At 39.8% G+C, this 14993-nt stretch overlaps 1 protein-coding gene across 1 annotated transcript in view; it reads left to right on the top strand.

Moving 5' to 3' along the window:
* The first annotated feature begins 5854 nt into the window (after positions 1 to 5854).
* The window catches only part of calcr (calcitonin receptor), a 49115-nt gene continuing 39976 nt past the window's right edge, over positions 5855 to 14993 (top strand). Inside the window, exon 1 of the mRNA XM_031853758.1 lies at positions 5855 to 6193. The gene's annotated coding sequence lies outside the window, so the exon portion shown is untranslated. The remainder of the gene's footprint in view (positions 6194 to 14993) is intronic.

The raw sequence follows: 14993 nt of genomic DNA, 5'->3' as shown, positions 1-14993 counted from the left end.
CATGACAAACGTGTGAGATGGTACAGAAGGACACGGCTGGTTAACTTTTAATCATAACAAGGCTCTGTCTTGGACTATTAATTGGTGGCAATATAATACTGAGTGTAAAAGATCTGATGTATTCCAGAGGGCTTGAGATGAATCAATCCTGCTCTGGTTATTTCATTAGCTGCAGTGCATTAGGCATTGTCATTTTGTCTCAATGGTGATTAATGGACGTTTACAAAGAAGCATACTTCGCATTTAAAATGACAATAATTCCATTTTGTATGCTTTGACCTTTTGTCAGATGGTAACATTGTTTTGTATTTGTGATGTAGTTGTTATCAAAGTAAAACACTGACTTTAAAGTGCATAATGTCAAATTTTTTTCTGTATTATTTTTTAATGTTAAGTACTAAATACTTACTGGAGATGAAGCACCGGTATGCTAATTTAACATTCAACATTATACCAAATGACTGCTTCTCAAATGCCTCAGCATACAGATGGTGTGAGGTGCGCCCCCTGGTGGCAGATTCACATCTAACAACAAGTAAAAAAGGCAACTTTGATACTTCTATAGAGTACAAGTGTTAATATCCTCTATTTAAAAAACAAACACAGAAACAAGGTTATTGTCAAACCTGGCAGTAAATTAGCTAGTTTATTCACTGCTTTAATTAAAGTAGAATACTGCAGATACAACAGATTTTGCAGCCACCTGTAGTCACTCTGCACTTCGGACTATTGGAGCAACCCACGCAACGCAGCTCAGGTGTTGACTCAGCAGCATGCATTCGACCACAATCTGTTTGTGGGTGGATCTGGTTTGCTGAATTGAGCTCTGCCTTCAGAGTTTTTCTCACATCATGGGAGCATAAAAATCTCCGGGTGGAGATCCAGCTACATGGTATACAAGTTTCCTCTCTCCTTTTTTGGGCTCAGAACCAACTCATCTTGTGTTTCTCATCTTAGAAAACGTAAAAGGGAAGGTGGTCAAGCAGTAATTGAATATTTTAAATAAAGTTCCTCGGATGGAAAACAACAACCAAATCTGATATGGTATTGTTTTTGTTTAGACAAATCAATCTTGTCCAATGTGCCAGTGTCCTCAATGCCAGAAACAGGAAATCCATTATAGCTTTTTGTGATATAATCAGCAAACAAAGCAGCCCCGTCTTAAGATTGATGGGTAAATGTGTTATTGCTCTTGAAAACTTCCAAATATAACACAATGTGAGAATAATGTTTGTAAATGTCGGTGCTGAATGAAAACAAACCTCATTAGGTGTAAATGTTCACAATGTTTCTTAAAAATGAAATTATGGCAAAACAAAATTCACAGTATTTGTCTGTTTCATCGAACAGAAGTACGTTTTTCTGTTAATAATTTCTTTCCCTGTTAGATTTATATTACAATACGTACTCAGCTGCATTAAATCACAGCAGTAGACAGAAAGTGTGTTAGAAGACGTAAATTGAACTCTGGCTGCAGGAGAAACATTCTGCGTGCAAATTGAGGTGAATTTATATTTTAACATTCCTTTCTTATCCGTCAGAGTTTGGTCTTTTTAAACTGTAGACCAAACATGTCATGGCCTAACATGGCATCCGTTTCCCCAACATCCATCACCCTCCGTATGGAACATCTCAGACCACCGCCTTTTCCCCTAAGATTGATTGATGCATCTGATGATGTGAATCCGGGCTGTTCTTCACAGTCCATCTGGCTGCCAAACACACGTAGCTGTGACAGCTCCATACTTCTGCTTCTGAGATGTTTAGGAAGCCTTCACGCACCGATTATGATTTGCAGAGTAATGCACACAGAAAGAGATGAATTTGTCAATGTGAGTGTTGCTTGTTCACGTGCATGCGGAGGTTTACTAATAGTCATTTCCCTACCTTCAAAAGTCCTAATGTAATTTCACCCTGCCTTGGCTCCCGTAGTGGTGCGGTAATTGACTTTTGGAGGTGAATATAGATTTCTACAGTCTCTGTGACAGACTATTTTGTAACCTATTGTATGAGTTGGACATTTTGTTCGAAGAAAATATTGACCAAATCCTACCCTCTGTCCACAGGTCTTTGCTGTAACAACCTACTGTGCTTTTGTTGTTTGACAATACTATCGCATCACAGCAGATGACTCATAGCTGCAGATAAATATACTGCTTTCGCTCTCCTGCAAATGTGCCAGAATCCTTTTCCATCAAGGGTGGGATAATTAAAAGTGATCTGAGCAGAACAAACATATACAGATTCCTCTTTTTCCCTAAACCAGATCTTTTTTTTTCTTCCTGCACAGTTAATAAGCGCTGAAATAAAAATAAATATTTGAATTTGAGCAGGAGCCTCTTCCTCTTCTTCTGCACCTGTAAGCTTCAATATCCAGCTTCCCAGCTACATCATGCTCCCGTTCAGCAGTTCTCAGAATGTGCACCGTGGCACATTGGCACAATTGGGGTTTCATGGCTTAATAATGGGTTTTTAATACATATCAGTCTATATTTAAAGAAAGCTGACCCAACGCATGCTGCCCACGTTGAACAGGAGAGCTGAACATTCCTGAATACGCATGTTGTATGCAAACTGGAGGTGAAGAACAATCTGTCTATTGTGAAACCTGCTGCAAACTCAACTGGATATATTTTTGCTGAATGGTCAAGGATATGAGCTTACAGTACTTGTTGCATTACGATGTGTAAGAGTAATATGAACCAACTGGTCACACTGCTAAGACAATAACTTTGATATTTTACAAAGTCCCACTATATGTTCAGCAGCTATAGTCACTTTGTCTGTCTGCTGTTTGGTGCTGGGCAGGTTTACAGTGTACAGTGGGTTAATGAGAGGCTGTTTTTTGTTGTTGATGTTGTTGTTAATATGTTGTTTCAAACATATTACCCTGCAATTGAAATGCAAAAGTGGCACAGCTAAATCTCTCAGCAAAGACTAAAATGATTATGTCACATATAGAGACAAATTGTGGCGCTGCTCCATATAGAAACATAAGAGGACAGGAACCGCAGAGCTTTTACTGAGACATGGGCACATTTCCTGATTCACTGCTGGAAGCCTAAAAGCAGACATTTGTGATTGAAATGTCACCGCAAACACTCAGAGAGCCCACAGAGTCAGTCAATAATTCAACTCCTGATGACATCACCCATTTATTCATCATCCAATAAACAGCGTGTTGGTTCACAGTGGGGTTTGTTTCTCTTTGACGCTCTATAATCAGTGTAGAAATGGGAAACAATCCTAGAAAAGAAACTGCATCACGATCTCTCTTTTATTGAGATTAAATAGAACCACTGTCTTTCATCTGCAGGGCTAACAATCATTCCAGCCTCATTTGTTGTTCCTAAATTCTCCAAGATAAAATAAATAAAATCACATTCCTTCATGCCAGAATGTGCTGCAATGACGTCCTATTAACTCTAGACTGTGCACAGACACATCCAACACTGGCACCAAACTCGCATGGCCCTTTTCTCCGACATCATTATGCTCTAGTTTCACAACACAGGCACCCCTCCAGCTCCATTTTCCTCATTCACCTTCCATCGCCACCGCAACTGACCATAAAGAGGGGATTCAGCGAGGACGACATGCTTTTTAGTGGAAGTGTCCTCTGACCGCAACACCATCTGCAGCACAACTTCAAATGTGACCATTCAAAGTGGGTGGACTCACGATACGACTGTTCGGAATTCATTTTAACGAGGTGTGAATAATCTGTCACAATCAAAAAAATGAATCGATTCTCTTTCCCTGCCCAGAAATCAGTGCTGCTGGAAAATCACGTTCTTCATTATATAGCGTGATTTAGGGTTAATTTAATTAACTTGTGTGTGCAGACGTGCATGTCAAATGTAGCTGACACGGTCAGTGTTGTTTTCAGCTTGAGAAGATGACTAACATGTCTAAGTAGATTGTGTTTGTCCACTCCTCTCCTCCTCCCCCGTGGATGTTCTGTCTTTTCTGCTGGTTTGTTTGCAGATCTCCTGGCTTTAACGTCTTTCACTGCTATAATGTCTTGTGAGTATGCAGCAACATGTACTGTCCTGTCTGTCTGTCTGTCTGTGAGAGAGAGAGAGAGAGAGAGAGAGAGAGAGAGAGAGAGAGAGAGAGAGTGTGTGTATGTGAGGTGAGGACAATATGTAATGGCGAGAACTGCAGACAAACAGCTGATAATTAAGTGTAAAGTGAAGGTTGAGCAACAAACAAGACAACAATGTTTTGCTACTCCTAAAGGTGTGTTCTTTATACACAACCAGCTAGATGGCAGGTTTCACCTAGGCATCAAATTACCAGGGAAAAAAATAAAAAATAAAATTACGAAGGAAATAACCTGCTCGGTGAGTGCCTTGTGCTCTCGATTTTTTTTTCCATTTGCCTTCATACAACACACCTTTAAAAATAAACAAAAAACAAATCAACAATAATATCCCTACTTCAAGACTAAATTACATACGAAATAAAGACCCCATAAAGATGATAATTGGCATCAACAGTCAGTTGTCCAGTGGAAATCTCAGTCTGAAGCTTCGCTAAATAAATGATGAGCGTGGGTGTTTGATTACCATGCTAATTTGAGTAAAGCATAATGAGGTCTTGTTTAACCTCAGTTATCAATTATTGCCACAGCATTTAAGAAACACTTTGCTGTGTTTCCATCTTACATGAATTATATCACTGTGATTTTGGAGGGACCACTGCTGATTATCATTCCACTACAAAGTAGATCTTTAGACATTCATCATCTTGTTTAGAGTTACTCTTTGGTTGAGGTCAATCCTTCCCCACTTGAAAACACACATTGACACGAAACGGATCTGCAGAAGAGGGAAGGTTTTTCTGTGCTCACCTTAAAGGTGCTAAAAAATATTTTAAGCAAAAAAAAAAAAAAAGGTTATGTTGACATTCACTGTTACTCACCAATAATTAAGCATTATGTGCTTCATTGTGGTCTAACACATGTGTTGTCCTTACCCATAAAACATTTGCAAAGCTGAGTGTTTAACTACTTCAGATTGTTTACATCCCTGATTACTAGCTTGCAGCCGTCTTCCTCCATGTCTTTGCTGGTGCTTTTGCAGCACGTCTTGTCGTGTTACCGCCACCTGGTGATCAGTGGAAAGTGTGATGCCATAGGTAGGCCTGTGAAACAGCTCCATAGCGCTACTAGAGGTCTGGAACTCCACAGGGAGCCTTTAAAATACAATAAAGAGCATGATTTTGTGACATCACAACTGGAAGCCGGTCACAACTTCAACAAGTGTGATGTGGAGAATTAACTTTTCAGTGAAGTGGGAGACATCTTGCGTCCAGCAGTTAAAATTCTAAAACGCAAAATATTCACGTTTTTGCGTTTTTTTCATCCTTTCAATGAGCGAAAAGGATTGAATGCAATACGAAATGTGTTACACTTCAAGCATATTATTTTATTTGATTGAAAACATTAACATCTTTAAGGATATCTACAGAGAGTATATGACACAATCGAACATTAATCATTTTATTAGAAAAATATTAGAAAATCTGTTTGATAAACAAACAATTTATTATGCGATTTGTCACAAATCCTGTGGCCGCTACTTATATTAGTGGTATATATATATTAGTTAAGATATTTATAAAATGAAAAAATATGGTAATCAAAACAAAGAGGTCACTTTAAAGTCACTCATGACTTTCACATAAAAACACAGTTGTATATACATTTTAAACGTGCTGTTTGTTTCAATGCCGCTGTCCAAACGGAGCGCGCACAAGCTGTGTGTGTGTCTGATACACACAAACAGAGATAAGGCGAGGAGGAGCTCCACCACCTCAGGCTCGTCCGTGTGAACGGGAGGCAGTTAGACGCACTTGGATTACCGGGCAGTCAACTGTCACCGCTCATAACGGCTACAGACCGGCGCCCTGCCCAGCGCTCCTCTCCCGCGCGCATCGCCGGTCATTAATTCATCTCATAAAAAGGCAGACGCCTGGGTAAAGCCGCGTCAGTATGAGCATTTGATTGCTTTTTATTCTGGGTTTTATCTCCGTGGATGCAAAAAAAAAAAGTTTTTATTGACGCTGCGTTAAATAGGAGCGCACAAGCTGCGAGTCAGTCTCCGAGGACGGACACCACCGGGCTTCTCTGAACCTCATCAGCATCACTGTCACTGCGGCTGCTGTTTCTAAAATCTGTTGAAGTAAGGTAAGTCACTGCGGTGTTCCTTCTTAACTTCTTTAAGTCACTGCTGGTGCAAAGATTAGTCAGCTATCAGGGAGGTCGCATTTGCAGCGTGTCTGTCAGCACCATGAATCCCAATTTTCTTGATTGTGTGTCACATTTTTAGGACTGATAGAGGATAATAAGAACGTTATGATCGTGACTGTTGACGCAATGTGAGTTGGATTTTCATTTTCCTGTGTTCATGCTGTAAATGGATTATTTTTATGTCGCCCGTAGAAGAGGTGTTTTAAATCTAAACCCCAGTTTAGCTCAAGATTATTTTTAGGCAAGAGAGAAAATGCAAAATGTGACTCATACTCATGTGCACATTTGTCTATGATGCATTATTTATATGGCTGAACAAAAAAACAAGTAAAGGCTGAGAAAAGATTTAGAATTGCATGGGTGCATGCATTATACACACAGCAAAGCGTATTCAGTGGTTGTGGGCTTCTCCTGGAGGAATACTGGGATGCAATGCAGTGATCCACTGTGTATTTAAAATACACTTGTGCTCAGGAATACCAAACACAACTTGTGCAGGTTGAATACATCTTGGTGAATCAATGCAAATGTATAGATGTTTAACGGTGGAAAACAAACTACCCACATAGCTTGGCTTCTTCTAAACGTGTGCTCCACCAAAGAGATGCGAAGGGCTGTGTTACGGATGAATCCTTTACGTCACACACACACATATGCTACACACACTCACGACTTACATTTCGACACACAGTAGGCTACACACACACACGCACGCACGCACGCACGCACACGCACACACACACACACACACGGTTGTGTTGTATCCATACAGGCTTCTTCTTCAAAGAAAGTAACAGAACTAACATGGAAAGACATCTATTAAATATGAATTGTACAAGCTGACGAACACATTAAAACACACAAACAAATGATCAATCACGCAGCACACAATGCACAAAGGTATGACACAGATTAAAGGTCAATGCAACCTTTCTGCACTCCCTGTATTAATCATAATGGCACACTTAAAGGACACGGCATCAGTGTAGAGGGTGAGGCTAAAGCTGCTTCTTGCTTCACTCTCAGAAAGAACTGTTGACTGTTGAGTTATATTTTCACGAGCCAAATCCACCCTGGACGTCCTCTCTCTTCTCCTCTCCGTGAGAATTTTTGACACCACTTTGAAACCACCCTCATGCATTCACCCTCATATTGATTATATCAGCTAATTTGTGGAAAAGGGGGAAAATAAGCATTCCTTCATGGACCCAACGGCCCCCGCAAGCTGGAAACCAAATAAGCCAAAATCATGGACAAATGCTGCGTGCTTCAGTTCAGTCTCCAGTTGTGGCAGAAAAGATGAAGTGCCTTGCAGACGTCTGTGGCTAAATTGGGATTCTTCTTTTGGGGATTCCTTTGCGTTTAGGTAACCGTGTTTAGAGTAATGGCGTGTGTCATCTGGCGGTTTATTAGAGGCAATAGTGAGTGAAGCTGATTTGACTGCGAGGAAGAAGAGCTTCCCAGCACACGCTGATATACACGTACTGTGCAATACAGACGAAGACAAGAATAGCAACAGACACAGCGAGGCTGTCAAAGAAAGAGAGAGACAGAAACGGCACGGAATGAGATGGAGAGCAATGATGAGATACGTGCAGACAGACAGGCTGAGATATGTGCAGAGAGCCCTGCAGTGAGTTGGGCTGTTGGCATCGTGTCTGGCTGCTTTCTGAGTCCCAGAGATAAGTTAGTCGTTAATCATCCCGCATGCTGTCGGTCGGTCTGTCTGGTCAGAGAAGGCTGAGCGGGCAAGCCAGCAAGCTGCACATTTGCTCCACGTTTGAAGGGAGCGAGAAGTCAGAGAGGTTTGCATGAAAGGATGAAAAAAGAAGGAAAGACAGGCCTGTGGAAGGACTTAAAAAAATATCTGCGTTAGATATCAATGGTCTCCAAGTGTTTGAGGCACAGCTTTTTAAAGCTTTACGCCCCAAATGAAAAAAGAAATGGATGTGGGGGAGATGCAGACCTATGCAGCGTTTTTGTTCTTTATTTATCTTATTTGGGGTTTTGGACGACAATACTCTTGTGCTTATGTGGCACTGAGGACAATTGCCACACGGCCACAAACACTAGCACGCATAGCTTCTGTCTCCTTCCCTGTCGCACACACACACGCACACACACACACACACACACACACACACACACAGACCCATCACTCATTCAGCAGACTAACCACTGCTTGTTCTTATTCCTCAATATTAATCAAACTAATGCTTCATGTTTTATTCATAGGTACATGCAATGACCCTTATTGTCACAGTTTCTGTCTGCCTGGGCTTCGTAATTGTCGTGTTCATTCACAAGACACTCCATTTGCATTGTAGGACTAACAGTGATACTTATCCTGCTGTGTGATGCTCTAAGAATCATGTGAATTAACATGATTGTGGCCCGGAGTTGCCAATGTGCGAAAGCCCTGTCCTTTGACCCCCAGCTGTCTTACGCTTGTCGGATGATGTGAACAATTTTGCTGTCACAGAATTAACTACTTACATTGGCTGTGTTGCAAACCTTGAAAGAGAGGAAACTGCATAATTTGGACTAACGTTGAAATGTCACACATTGGGTTTCCCATGCTAGCAGGCCATTCATCCGGCTCAGACAGATTTTTTCATTTTTCATTCTTTTCCATTACATAATACATAGGACTGTGATGTCAGAGCCAGAGGTCAGCCTTTACTTCTTCATTTCATGCTACTAAAGACATACAGCAGCAGCGCACAGCTGGATCTGTGTAAAATGATAAGGACATTTAAAGAGTAGCAAGATATACTCAAGATGACTTCGCTGAAACTATTGAGCAAGCTGGACTGGTTATAGGGTGCGATTAAAGTTAAGTGTTACAATATGTGCGGCACAGCTGGAGACGTTCTGTACAACTCTGTCGATATTTCATGTTTGGATCTCTGCGTGACTCAGATATGAACCAGGCAAATGCTCCTGCTCATGATTTTCCACGAAGACAAGGGGGATCCAGTGTGGTAAAATTGGATTTCACAGTCATCTGTTGCAGTTATCTCTGCCCCGCGAAGCTGTTTACCAAGTGCAAGTTGGACGAGCAGTTGTAGAGCAATAGAAACTTGCAACATTTTATTTGTGACTGAACTCACCGAGGACTCCAGGACAGAGACACACTTGCTAGAAACAAAACTGACTTCTGCATGTATTTGATGCAGTGATACATCTCCTGTAAATAGTGCTGCATCTAAAGCACTTCACGCAACATCAATAGGCGGTGCTAGAATAGTAAATGGCCGACGGCTTAGAGACGGCATGAGTAGTGTGTGTGTGTGTGTGTGCGTTTGACAGACAGAGGTACACACAGATGTAAAATGTCTTTGTATCTCCTCTGACATGTGATATCTTCCCCTCCTCTAATTCTTGGATTTAATTTGCAGCAATGCTACTCAAGACGCTCCGGCTGCACAGCTAATGGCAAAAACGTGTTCCCTTACTTCCTTGATCGATCGGATGCTCCCTATATCTGAAATCCTGGGCATTTGTTAGCAGAACCTGACGAACGTGCAGTCCCACATCACACTTTTATTATTGCTACCGTATTCATCTTCTATCTCATGGTCGTGAAAATCACATAATAGGTTTTGAAAAATAAAAAGCAATTTGTGGAAAGGATAAAAAACATTTTTTGCTGGGGTTAATGGACTGCTGCTGTGTTCGGTAGTTTTAGAGTTAGTGCAAAAGACTAATCAAAGCATCCTCACAGCTGTTAAATTGAGCTTTTAAAGCAAATTCAGATGGTTTCTGAACAGACTAAAAAAGCTGTTAACCCTCTTCAGGAATTTAAAATCTTCTATTTAGGCTTCCTTTAACAAGTGACTTCCTGAAAACAACAATGGACAATTACTCTGCTAATTGTTTGATGCTGATATGGAACTCATTTGCTTTAGAAATGACTATTAATAAGAGTGTGAAAGCAGGGTCACATCACGACAGCAGCCACATGTCATTGCAAGTTCCTTCCTTCCCCTGATAGTCTTTCAATGACTACTATAGCCGCACACACATCTTCATCCTTCTGGATGACTTTGACAGTGAATTCAACAAACACGTCGGTACAAAGTATCCAATCAGTATGCAAATGTCCATATTTCCTGCTGTCAGCGCCACAAGACGTGAAGCACACACGTCTAACTTTGTTTCTCTTCATCTCGTTGGTATTTGCCGTTCATTCAGTTCTTCTTTGTATTTATTGTCCTTTCCTCAAATGTCTACTTTGCTCTTCTGTGTATTTGCGAACAATTTTTGCTCTCTTGTACTTCTATCTCACTTCATCTTCACAGAAGCCAGACTGATACACCGGCATGCCTTCTTTGTTTTTATTTTCTCCTCTCGTCTCTTCATCTCTATCCTCTGTTGTTGTCCTTTAACGTTGTCCTTCACAATTAATTGCATTCTCAGTCTCTCCTGTTTTTTTTGCTCTTTTCCTTCCATCCTCCCACTTTTGCACTAAATCTTTTCACCTTCTCCCTCCTGCGTTTGGATGGAAAACACTTCCCGGGGTTATTTTCAACCCCTGATAGCCTTCTGTCGCTTGGGGAGACACGCAGTCACAGAGCACACATAAGTCGGAGTCACTGACACAGATGGCTTGGCTTGAAAAGATCCTATTTAATAGTTAAAACTGTTTTTTTACAGCGTTTCAAGCTGGTCTGGTTGAAATTTGAAAGTCCTAAATTTTGGAGCAACAAAACAGAGGATTCAACCTTTCCTAATGTCCTTAATCTCCATTAAAATAGGCCGTCGCCTGTCTGCCTTTCTGTCTATGTTCACCTAAGATCTTCCTTACTGTTTATCAGCCCGGTGTCTAGATTATCACTCTAGATATGCATATTTTTCAACACTGACATTTAGTATGACACACTGAAATAGTCTTGTCTCAGATTCCCCGGATTTGGTGCTCTCACACATCGCTGATGCATCTGTCTGTGTTCGTGCCTGCAATCTGTCAAGACGATGGCATAGATTGTGATCTTTTCATTAATGAGAACTTGCGATTTGCAGTAAATAAAATAAAACATGAAAATGGAGGTACATATAGCTTAGCTTAGCATATAGACCGGTAATAGGGGAAACAGCTTGCCTGGCTCCGTCCAAAGGTAACAAAATGGACTTCGCAGTCCCTCTAAAGCTATTTCTTGCTCCCAGCCAATGAATAGCTTTGCTGTTTTTTACATTTCAGTGTCTGTACAGATAAAATAAACAAGATATAACATGTTAATTAGTGAAGTTTAGAGGTGCTAGTAGGCATACTCTGACACAAGAGAGTATGATTCAGAAATATTTTTGAAATATCTATAAAGAGCATGAGCAGCACATCAGGCGCCTCTAGAAGACCCCTGCTGTTCAACATCGGAGCCTCTCTCTCAGAGGAGAAAAGCCCAGTGTGGTTAGCAGTAATTAAATTACCTTTTCCCCTCTATGTGTGTGTGCTGGGAGACATCGGTGATTCTGATTTATTACAATATCCCTAGACTACCAGACCACTCATTGATTTCCTTTGCCGTTAGGCTCTTTTTCGTCCTCATTTTCGTACTCACACTTCAAGTCTCTCTATGACTCACAGGCCCGGCTGTTGTACCGGGTGTAATCACCCCCTGTTAAGGTTTCTGTGATTGATTGGTGGCACCCGGGGAAAGCCGTTACGCTGACTATGGAGGTTGTGGCCAATGATTTTCTCCTCCTTCAAACACATTCACTTTCTTTTTGTTTTGGCTCTCCAATTTTCTCTGGAAATTTGGAGGCGCATTTACAAGTTTGATGCGACGTTGACACTGTTAAAAAAAGCACCAAAATCGTGCTATTTATTTCCTTGTCATTTATCATCACACAAGTATTTGTACAAACGTGCTCTCTGCATAATCTGTGAAACTTCAAATGCTGTTTTTTTATTTTCACAGCCTCAGCAATGAAGTCTATGATCTTGGTTATTATTGCACACTGGTGTGCCCTCTTTCTCCTTGATCTGTACTATACTTGATTTTTCATGTTACAAAAAAACGGTACCCATCTGACTGCCACAAACTCCATATTGAAATAAAATCCTCAAGGACACCTGCTTGCATGGCAAACATGCCTTTCGATGTTCCAGTAACAGTGAGTCAGAGCAGTAGAGAGGCTTTTTGAGGGTCTGAGAAGGATTCAGGGGCTTCAGAATGAGGCTTCAGGGGCTTGTTGTGCAGTGATTGGCAGCATAACCACTATGTTCTTGAAAAGCTTTCCGCTCGCATTTACTGCTTTACTCTTTTTCTCCTTTGTCACTGGCTTTTTTTTTCTCCTATTTTCTATTCCTCAATTCTTCTCTTATCACTCCTGATGTTAATTGAATGCTTATTTATTGTTTATTTCTTCTTCTTTCATTTCTTTGAATCTTTACCCTCTAAGTCACAATCTTTGAGTTGCTATTTTAGTTTTCCTGCTGGCTACCCTGCATCGGTGTGATAACAGCACCCATTTCTCTCTGCCTGTCTCTCTCTCTTGATCTGTTTACAGCTTGTAGCACCCAGACACAGCCCTCTCCCTGCCCAACAGACCGTACGGGGAACACTCTGCCCAAAGGGGAATGGTAGTTAATGCCCTTCGGCTGAAGTCCAGCGACAAAATACTTCTTTAATTGCTTTCCCATAGCCCTCAGTTGAAGTGTGCTTCCTCTCCAATTGCCTATTGATGCAAGTGGGAGTTAGCAATGTAGGACAAAAGGCAGTATCCTAATGGGATCTGTATTGCATGCAGATATCCATCTTTTCAAACAAGTTTGTTGGGATCTTTAGTTTATATAATTCACAGATCTAGGCAGATTATGTTAACCATCCCTTACATTTTTCCTCTTTACTTTGAAAGGAATATTCACACTTCAGGAAAATAAAACCCACAATGCAAAATTCTTTTGAGAAACATATTTAATGTAGAATTTAAACAGCAAAGCTTGAGAGGGGGAGAAAGGGTCCTCCCTCACAGTGATAATTGATAGCATACTGTGGAAGAATGTGCACTTTTATTTATTTTTTACTTCTTGAGTTGAGAAGCAAGGTTATCTTTAAGATGTGAATTATGATCTGCAGATGGAGAGGGGGGATGGAGAATGCCGTACAGTAAGTCACCTAGATGACAGGCGTAGGCCTCAGCTCTCAGCCCATCTGCCACCATCTTTTCATCGCTCTGAAATGGCTTATAAGATCTTGAATGGGAATGTTTTCCTGTTCATGCAAATTCAGAATTGTTTGAAGTTTTATTTAAAAGTGACATATGAAAGTGACTTTATAGAAAAAAGAGTTGGGAGTGTTTTGCCTAATTATTTTATAACAACTTATTATTAGAATAATTACACCAAAAAAAAGAAAATTCTTGTAATGAAAAAGTACTGTTTATTGTTTGTTACTTACCACTACATTGGTATAAATTCTTATTAGATCATGTGTATATATACAAAATTAAAGAAAAAACTAAATACAAACGAGTCCTTCTCCTGCATCTGGTGCTATGTTAATGTAAAAGTAGAAATCAAAACACATACAGGCTGTTCATCTACTAAAGAGTTGGGAAACTTGAAAATATTGTCTTTGACCAATTGGAACAACATTAGAATCCACAAAAATATAAAACGATTTTGAAAAGAACTATTTCAGCTTATTACGCTATAAATATGTGTATCTTCAGACAAAAATAAAAAGGACTTAACGTGACTTAAGATCTATTCATCTAACTTTATGTGAAATCTCTGCTGCTATGAGTTTTAAAAAGATTTATAAATGTCAGATTTTTGTTAAGTTGACCATAATAAATCTCTTATGAAAGTAAAGCTGTTTCCAAAAACTTGTTTTTGGGGACAGTTTTAATTACAGTGGAGAAATACTTTGTGTAATCCCAATAACTGTAGGTGTTGATAAGTTAATACATTTTATTATATGTAGGTTATCAAGAGAGCAGTTATTTTTAATTTGCATTTTAATTGACTATTACATTTTTTTTAAATAACAGGAATTGTTGAAAGATATATAATAATTAAAATGAACAATAATTACATAATAATAAGTTATAAGTCTTATAAATCATAACTAATTACAAGTCTGTAATACATACCAGTAGATGACAAATTCTGAAAGAAAACAATTCTGATATGGTGTAATTATTCTAATAATAAGTTGTTATAATTATGACATGTATTAGTCATACATGTACAGTTCATAAACCTCTTTTGAATCACAGCAGATGCTCAAAGTTTGTGTCAAAAAATAAATATTTCAATTTAAATATGTATTATGTGGCATATATATACTGTATATGTATGTATATATATATATATGTACACAAAGCAGTGTGGTAGAGGAAACACTGAGAATGTTGTCATGCTGAAACTTTGGATACTTTGGATACTTCTAATGAATTATTATGAGACAGACTGTGATGGTGATGGTGCAAAAAACATCCGGCACATCAGTGAACATCTATCCACTGATTAGTTAATAGTGGTGCAATTTGCAGTGTACTTTTCTGCCCGGACTCTTCCTGGGCTCTAAATGGTGGCCATGAGCATGGCACAGATAATGGTAATGGTATCTATAATGGACTCTTTTCACCTCTGTGAATATATGTGACCTTGTGAGTGTGTGTGTGTGTGTGTGTGTGTGTGTGTGTGTTTGTGTGTGTGTTAAAACAGGAGCATCTGGATTGGCGTGAAGCCATGCAGCACACATTTCCTTTCTAGCCAACTCACATG

This window comes from Anarrhichthys ocellatus, unplaced genomic scaffold (genome assembly GCF_004355925.1).
Source record: "Anarrhichthys ocellatus isolate YVR2014 unplaced genomic scaffold, GSC_Weel_1.0 scaffold14, whole genome shotgun sequence".
NCBI lineage: Eukaryota > Metazoa > Chordata > Actinopteri > Perciformes > Anarhichadidae > Anarrhichthys > Anarrhichthys ocellatus.
Note: the sequence above shows the minus strand (reverse complement) of the source record. Positions and strands in the feature narration are given on the sequence as shown.